Consider the following 8,956-nt stretch of genomic DNA (forward strand, 5'->3'; position numbering starts at 1 on the left):
GTCCCACGGGTACTTCTTAAATCAGACTCACCAGAAACTTTTATTCTCCTTTTATTCCCAATCTTAGTCAATTGCATCCCTCTCTATGTTATCAAAAGCCCTTGAAACATTCACACTCGCCTCGACTTCTCTCCCTCATTCAGTCAATGCATCCTTATTAGATCGTGTCTACACTGTTACAAGTCCTCTCTCAGCCCATTTCCCCCTTCCAGTCTCGTTTTCCTTAAATTTAGTGATTTATTGAAATTGTCAATTAATTTTACACCAATAATTATTATTGTTTAAATCTGAGAAGAGTTTACGAATTTAACAACGTTGAAAGATAGGAAGAAGACTGAAAAGACAACAGAGTCAGGGCATGGCCTGGGGTTGGGAGGTGTGCAGACGTCTGAAATAGCGGCACTTGGGAGGGAAGGCAGGGAGAGCCCTGACACTGCCCGTTCAGCACTGCACTGGGCACTGACAGCAGCAACGGTAAGCATTTATACAGCACCTACTGAATGTCAGGCATTCATATCCCCCAGCCAGGTGAATAATGCAGGCCAACGACGCTTCTCCTCTAGGCTGCAGGGAAGAAGGGAAAGGACACCAACTCTCTCCATCTGGGTCAACAGTCTCAGCAATTTAAACAGTAGTGAGCACATCCTTGTGTTATATGACCGGATCAGCATCTTACAGGAGCACCAAACTATGGTGGCACAATCAAAGGAGTGTAATCAAAGAAAACATACATAAATCTGAAACAACTAATAAGACATGGCTATCATTATGCTGTATGTTAATTAAACATAAAATGGGAAGGAATTTAAACAAATGACTGATTCGTGTTACTTTTATAAAGCCAAAGCAAATTTTCACTGCTTTTCTTTTTCTGCAGTTTTCCAGAATCTATAATCAGCACCGACGTCGAAATTTCTCTGAAACCAATTGTAGTTAAGTATCTGAGCACATATTTTAAAAAGATGTTGGCTTCGTCCCGTATTTCCAACATGATGGCTAATTCCCGTGCTTGCCCTATGTGTATCCCTGTCTTCCTCCTTCAGCCCCTTGACTTAGAGGAGTTCTTGGACCAAATATGTGGATTCTCACTGTTCCCTCCCTCTAGACCTGGGTTTTTGAGGTGGCATAAGGGCTCAAACAATAGAGCATAAGAAGCTATAGGTGCTCTACCCCTCCAGGGGCAGCACCCCAAGCATGGTTACAAGGGCTGAGAGGACCTGAGCGTAGGTTATGGCAAAGTGCCCAGGAGGGTTCAAAGGGATGGGCTTGGATGCCCCTTGGGGCGGGGGAGGGAGATGGTCTGGGCAAAGCGCTGGGGGGAGGGTGGAAGGACAGGTTGATCAGGCTCAGCCTAAAGGAGCCAGTGGTTAACAGGACCCAAGGTCCTTCAAGTTTCTGAGAACAGGCCTTAAGAGATTGCCTCTGGCCTCATCTATGGAGTGGGGATAATTGAGAGACTGAAGACCATGGAGGACTAAATCAGCTTAATTACACCCTTGGTCTAAGGAGGGGAAGGCCACTAGATGTTTGAAATTCTTTTTACAGAAAACAAAACATTTACTTTAAAGAGATAAAAGGCTTGAAATGTAAATGCATGCGTGAAACTCATTCACACTTAAGTGTCATCTGTCAGTCAAGAAATCAATAAACCAGGGAAGTATCAGATCCTCTGGGGTGGGGGGTGGAGGAGGGTGGAAAGTTTGGATAAGTGCAAAGGACAGAGACCCAGGAGACTAGGAAGGCAAACTTCACCTACTTGGCAGATTTTACTAGCAATTTGTGATGTGTCCATCTGTCTTCCCCACTAGCATGTGAACTCCTTGAGCCAATTACTCTGCAACACCTAGCGTGGTGCCTGGTGCAAATGGGAAGCACTAAATCATTCTGGGCGCAAGCTGAATTTTAGTTGCAAACTGGTGGACAGCAACTGTGTGCAAATGAATTTTTGCTTTCCCATCCATCCAAGTAGACAGATTATTGGAACACTAGCCCTCCCAGGGTTCTGGAGCGTCAGAGCTGCCCTCCCAGGCCCATCTGTACCTACACAACCAAGAAACAAAGCTCTTATCCACTCAGCTAAAAGATGGCAAACAAGGGCAAATGATTTGAAAGATGCATGCTCAAAATTCTCTTAATATGAAAACTGCGAGGCTAGAACTTTTCGGTTGTTTCTGTTACTCAACGTGTACCTCAGGATCTTGCAATATTTTAGATTCACTGTCATCAATTTTGACTTTCTGATTTTTTTAGAATGAATTTGCGTGGTACAAAGTGAGGTGTCCAGCACATAACGCTGGCACAGTGCCTGGCAAATAGCAAGTATTCAATAAATTTTTGTTGAATGAGCAAGTGAACACGTGAATGATCAAATGAGGTGATCCCCAAATTCAAAATAAGAGAGGCGAAATGAGAAAAATTCACGTGGCGTAGGTGGAGACTGAGCCAAGATATTATCCATAAAACTTTGTGAAAAGTTTGGGAAAATCCAGGTTTACCAGAAAAGTAATTTGAATGTTATTTAACTTAATTGGATTTTGTTTAACACAGTAAATGTAACTGGAATATAGTAATTGGAAGCTAGTAATCAATCAAGTGAATTGTGTTTCCTCTGGATTAAGCTAGGTTGGACAGAAGGGGAAATTTCTGTTGCTCTTACAAGACTGAGACGCGACTAGAACTTTAGTAAGTTTTCTAAGTTGTTTTTACTCTCTGAGTTTGTTTTGTTTGTTTTTGTTTTGCAAATAGCCTCCCGGCCTTCTAGCAATACCCTCCTCCCAGGTCTCACTCCATCACCCCCTGTTAACCTATAAAACCATGAATAGAAGCTCAAAATAGTCCAGCAACATTTGATATTTTAAACAAATCCTGGCTTTATCTGAATATAGCTATATCTTCATATCTTCAATACCAGCAAGCCCCCCCACCCCGACCCGGCCTCTATCACTGAGAGAAGCCATTATTCGAAGCTGCTATAATATAACCAGGAACCCAGTAGCATCTGACCATTTCAGAGAGCTTGGCTGGCTCTCGCCTCTAGAGTTTGTTCTTATCTAGCATCAAGTCATCTGAAATCCTTCAAACTTCTTGTAACGGTTTTCCAATCCATGACTAAATTTCTACTTTCAGGACCTCTGACTTTTAGGGAATCTCTCATTATTTCCCTCACTAGAATGAGTCTGTGATTCATTCTAAATCACAAGGATGATCAGATGAAATTGTTAACAGAATGGTTTGTTTCTGGCGGATAATGACTTATGGGAAATAAGAATTAAGATAATATGCTTTACTTTACATGATTCATAGTGTTTCCAGCCATCACCTCTGATCAATCCAGGCTGTAATTTTGTGGCATTAATGAAAAAAGACTTAATGAGCAGCTCTCCTTCGTTCACCGGGTAGGTCTCACTGTCACACACAAAACCAAAGTCCCCTAAGTAGGAAACTTCCCTCCACATCAGCAGGCCTAACTCAATTTGTGGACTACACCTCTTCAGCTCGGCAAGTAACAAATTAATCATTTTTTTCTCCTACTGAGGCATTTTACTTTCCAATCTGAATTTCAGAACTTGTCTTGATTAATGTTGATGTGCTGAACACTGTGCCATTAAGTCATATATCTTGCAAAGAGCCAATTGCAGTAATAATTCATATATCTCTTGATGAAAAGTCTTTCAAAATTCTCAGTGCAATATTCTGATGGATCAATCTTTATGATATCCTGATGCTTCTTTCAAACAGTGCCTTTTCTTGTAATTGTTCTTGCCTAGGATTTTTTTCTATTATGTCACTTTAATGGAAGCAATGTTCCTTCTTCAAAACTGCATATGAACAACAGGCATAGATGAAGTTGTTCTACATGCTAATTATTAGTGTTTGAGAGCAATATTTTTTAAAATATACTTCACTACCCAAAAGCAATTTTTACTATTATCCTTTTACATTTAATGAAAAAATATCTAAAGAATATGTAATAATATGTGTTAGTATCTGTGTGCTCACCTTTCAAGCTAGTAATTATTTACCCATTCAAAATCAGTAACAATAAACTTTACAGAAATTTGTTTCCATTTAAGAAACAGTGAATCAAGATTCAAACCCTCTCTGCCCTTTTTTGAACTAGGTCATGACTTCTCTGTAAAAAACAAATCCTATATTAGAAGCAAGTTACAGTTATTAAACTATATCCTCATGAGACAGAAAATTGATGGTAAATTACCCAGTAAAGAGTAAACTGATTTTAAACGCAACCACCGGGAGTTTAATCAACTGGGTGGCGCCTTGGTTTTTAAATTATATAAAAATCACTTGCTGTATTTTCTACTCTGAGCACCTACCCCAACGTCTGGCATGTACTTAGTGTTCAATGTCAACAGAATAGAAGTCTCAGAATTTTTTAGCGAGGCTGATGAAAAAGCCTTCTTTGGCTCCTCCACTAGGTGGCACACAGGGACCGTGCTTCACGCATTCAACCATCACAGAGCCTGCCATTCATGGTGTAAATAAAGAGCTGCATTATTAATTTATACCATCATGTCCACTCTACACCTAATATTTGTTTAACCAGCTGTTTCCTCTAATCCTCCTAAACACTATTGATTAAAATCTTAGGTATCTACAGATTTCCATCCCTCCGCATTGCCCCCAACAACATTTTGTTACCTTTAAATAACAGACTGAGTACACTTAAATAACACAAAGTACTATGGTTACTAATAATGAATCCAGGATGTCAGAAAATTAACTAGAGGCAACAGAAGACTCTAATGCAAAAGTTATTTTCTAAGTTGCTTTGCATTTCGTTGGAATTTTAATTGGTGGAATACCATTATCTTAAAAATGTAATCTGGAAAATAAAACATGCATGAGGCAAAAGGAAATGAAAAGAAAACTAGTACCAGTATTTTCTGAAAAAAAGAAGTTATTTTCTGAATATGACTCTTGTTCATCTTTACAAAGGTGAAGTACAGTGCTACCTTAAGATTCAAAGACTTCTTCAACTCCTCAGAGAATACCAGTATTCCACATCCCAGATGCTAAAAGGCAGGACTGTCTAGTGGACCGTTTACTCATGAAGTATCTTTCTGCATACTCTGAATGTATTTATCCTGGATGTGGTACTTGCTCCCAAAGGAAGGAAAGGGAAGTGAAACCACTAGGAATATAATGAATTGATTCTTCTCTGTGAAAGTCTCCTCAGTATTCTAAATTCCTGTGTCAGTCATTCCTCTGAGAGACAGGGCCTTGCTGACAATAATTGACTCACTTTACAAGAACACGGTGTTCCCCACTTTCTTGTTTCGCATAGAAAGCCCAGGCCCACTGCACGCTACTGTTTGGAATGCTGGCCTCTGGGTACATTCTCCCTGAGGACCAGTGGTCTCTTGAAGTAGTTAGTTTTCTCTTGTTCATTTAATTAAGTTAAGCAAAATTGCTTCTCCTTATCTAGTTTTCTCATTTTCGAGCTGTTTCCAATTTTGTGAAGAGGTTACAAAAAAATGTCAAGTCGCTCTCCTGGCTTAAACAATTCAATTATTAAGAGCAGATAGCCCAAAAGTGACTGAAGACTAAAGCTTAAATGCTCAGTAGAACTTTGTCATACATTCTGTTTTACTGAATAGAAGGAAAAACTTCTTTATTAGTAGAAATAAATGGAATTGAAGTTAAAAACTGACGTAAAAATTAAGAAATATCACACTAAAAGTTATCCTAAGAGAACTACTATGATATATTTTTGGTAGAACAATATTCCCACTTTATCATTCCATTAAAATATTGAAGTCACTGAAGTGTGTATAAAATTACTGCAAATTTAGTACACTGAAATAATCAAGTAGCAATGGTTACCAGAAACTACATTTGTAATGAATAAATATTACATTTCACTTAGAAATTAATTCACAGGCTTTACTTCTTAAGAACCCTTAGCTTCCAACAAGCTAGCCAGTATGTTTGATTCTATGACATCACACTGGAACACGTACAGAAACACTTTCCATCCTAAAAATTCCCAAATGTACTGGCCACTTTGTGTACTTTTCCAGTGATAAATGAAAATAAAATAAGTTATTTTCAAAATAACAAACCATCTTATTTTGAACACAACAGTCATATTCAATGGAAAAAAACAGCTTCATTTAAGCCCCAAAGAGTTCAGATTTGTTTAGGATGGTCAACAGACTCAACACGTAAATAATTCCCTTAAGCAACTTTTAAAAGTAATCTTAACAACTATGACTTTATGATTTTTTCAGTGCATTAAAATTATCCATCAACATGATTCTGTATATGAAATGGATCGTAATTCTATGATCTTAATTTCACAATTAACTGGAGAAGCCTGGACCAAAATTGGTAACATCTCAAAGATTATCAGCCTAACAGATATTACCTAGGATTACAGTAAGGTTCTTTTTCACGTATACCTAGATATTCCCAAAAGCAAAACTCATTATATCTGGAATAGGCATTCCCATTCCTCAGCTCTTCCTTGATCCTCTTTTCATCCCAGCTGCTAGGAAAATGCTTGTTGAAATACAGATGGAAAAGTTACCACTTGGAAACCATGCGCCTCCCAGATTTATAGTAGCACTAGCAAAAGCCAGGATGCTTGAGTCAATCCTTGCCCCAGTTCTAGACTGAGCAATACAGTATTTTATCTGACAATATGAATCTTTTTTAAAAAAGTGGAGATGTCATGTGAAACTCAAAAGAAAATAATAAGAAAAAATTTTAATGTATACATATGTCGTGATATGTATTGCTCTCTGAAATTTTAAAGGCACCAAGATTTGACAGAAAGAGGAAAAAAATTTGTGGAAGTTTACCTTGTTCTGAAATCCAGAAGTTCGGATGCTCTCAAATCTTGCTGAAGTGGGAGGCCGGAGATGAAGTGAAGCTAGCGCTTTTTCCCCTCACCTTAAGTTTGTCTCTGGGCAAGTGTGTGTGTGCGTGTGTGTGAGTGTGTGTGTGTGCAGAATGTCTCTTTGTGGCGCTGGATGGCAGAGGTCCTGGTCCTGGGAAGAAGGAGGCACTTTCTCACCAAGAGCAGAAGAAAAGCAAAGCGTCACTAGGAAACTTCTCCTCCCAGATCCCCTAATTACAGCCTAACGTGCACTTCATGCAAACTTCAGGGAGGAAGGGAGGGGCAGCTCTGTACCCAGACCTTGTGAAACAGCAGCCTCTTAGATGACTTTCCCCTCTGCCCAGATCCCCGAGTGTCCGGCTCGGGGGTTCAGGGAAAGCGGCCGCTACAACCACAAGCCCCCACCCACACCACACCTCCCGCACCCTCCCCACTCCTGGGTCTGTCCAGAAGGGATGGGGCAAGGGGTCTGTGGAATGATCTGTGAGGCAGCGGTGTGAGGCAGACACGGCAGGACAGTGAATTTTCGCTTTGTTTTTTAGTCTCTGCTTAAAAAGAAAATCCAGGGGTAGGAGGGGTCCTGGCTTTCCCGCCTCCGGCTCCCCAGAGTAGATCCAGGGTAACCAGGTAGAGAGGCAACTATGACAACAGCAGATAAAGCTTCCTAAACTGGAGATGTCCTTCCAACCAAACTGCCAGAGTATATTTCCTTGTTTACTGGACCCAGTATCGATAATGGGTTTGAATATCCGTTAACAAACAACTGCTATTGTATTCCTGGATGACAGAGCTCAAAGAACCTGGATTTATTTATGGAGTGAGGAATGCTAGGGGCAGACGGCATGGGTGGGGTTGGCTTATGGATCCATATCCAGGATTAGAACCAGATGGGCACAGGGCGCGCGCGCGCGCGCACACACACACACCCACGCCCCTAAAATAACCGCTGGGGAAGATGCTGGGACACGCGGGAAAACGCCTTCTGAACAAATAGACGTTTATTTATAACTCCTGGGAGAGTATATAGGTCCATTGATTCCGCCTTGAGTAACCAAGGGTTTTGGAGAGGAAATGGCTTCATATTTCAATAACAGAGCCACCTTTGATGGAGCCTAGGAGGGGAAAAAAAGAAACACACCGCGGGAAGCAAACGGCTGTTGAAGCAGCCGGGAGGAGGGAGCGGGGCTGGCCCCAGGATGAGGACAAGCAAACAAGCCCGAGGGGCTCCGAGCCAGGGAAGAGGCGCGACGCAGGCAGGCCTGCTTGAGAGCCCGGGGGTGCAGGGCAGCGAGGGCGCGGGGCGCCGGGAGGCGTCCAGGGGCTGGCGGCCGTGCTCCCGACTGTCGCCCGGCGGCTGGGGGGAGGCGCAGGCCGGACGCCCGGCTCAGCGCGAGCACCGGCGCCGCCCAACTGGGGCGCTGGTGGGGCAGGGGGACCGAGGGGGCAGGAGTCTGAGGGGCAGAGGGATGGGTGGGGCAGGACTCGCAGGCAGATGAGCTGGCGGGGTGGGGGCGTCCATGGGACAGGGGCAGAGGTGAGACATAGGGACCGGTGAGGCAGGGACGCCGGCGGGACAGGAGACTCGCGGAGCAGATGAGCCAGCGCGGCCGGGGCACAGGTGGGGCAGGGCGCGCGGACTGAGCGGCGCGGGAGGCGGCGAGCGGCGCTATTGTCCCAGAGATAAAGCCTGAGCCGTGGTGGCGGCTTCCTCTTGGGAGAGAGGCGGGAAAGAGATCTCAAAAAAACAAAAAAAAGGGCTTCCTTCCAGCTTTTCCTTGACATATTTATTTCACTAGCTCTTGGCCCCAGGCTCGCGCTTGCCATTCGGGTCTTCGGTAAATTAACATGCGCCTCTCGCCTCTTGGAAAGGTTTTATTCCAAAGACAAACCAAACACCCACAAACCCTCACTAAATGAAGACAGTTATATTCGAAATGAAATCACTAAAAATGAATCCTCCAACAGGCACTTCAACACCTTTCTTGTAATTCCAAAACCCGGGCGAGTTGCCTCTTTTCAGTTTTTCTGTTTCTCCCCAAGGGAACAGTCCGGTGAAAGTTTTGCAATTTTATTTCGTTAATTTCGTGGCAATTG

The 8,956-nt window shown here is 42.6% G+C and overlaps 1 protein-coding gene across 1 annotated transcript in view; it reads right to left on the bottom strand.

Annotated features, from left to right (window-relative positions):
* HAPLN1 (hyaluronan and proteoglycan link protein 1) overlaps window positions 1-7,384 on the bottom strand; it is a 76,158-nt gene extending 68,774 nt beyond the window's left edge. Inside the window, exon 1 of the mRNA XM_058526230.1 lies at window positions 6,825-7,384. The gene's annotated coding sequence lies outside the window, so the exon portion shown is untranslated. The remainder of the gene's footprint in view (window positions 1-6,824) is intronic.
* Window positions 7,385-8,956: the final 1,572 nt, after the last annotated feature.

The sequence above is a fragment of the Diceros bicornis genome, chromosome 1 (assembly GCF_020826845.1).
Source record: "Diceros bicornis minor isolate mBicDic1 chromosome 1, mDicBic1.mat.cur, whole genome shotgun sequence".
In the NCBI taxonomy this organism is placed as follows: Eukaryota; Metazoa; Chordata; class Mammalia; order Perissodactyla; family Rhinocerotidae; genus Diceros; species Diceros bicornis.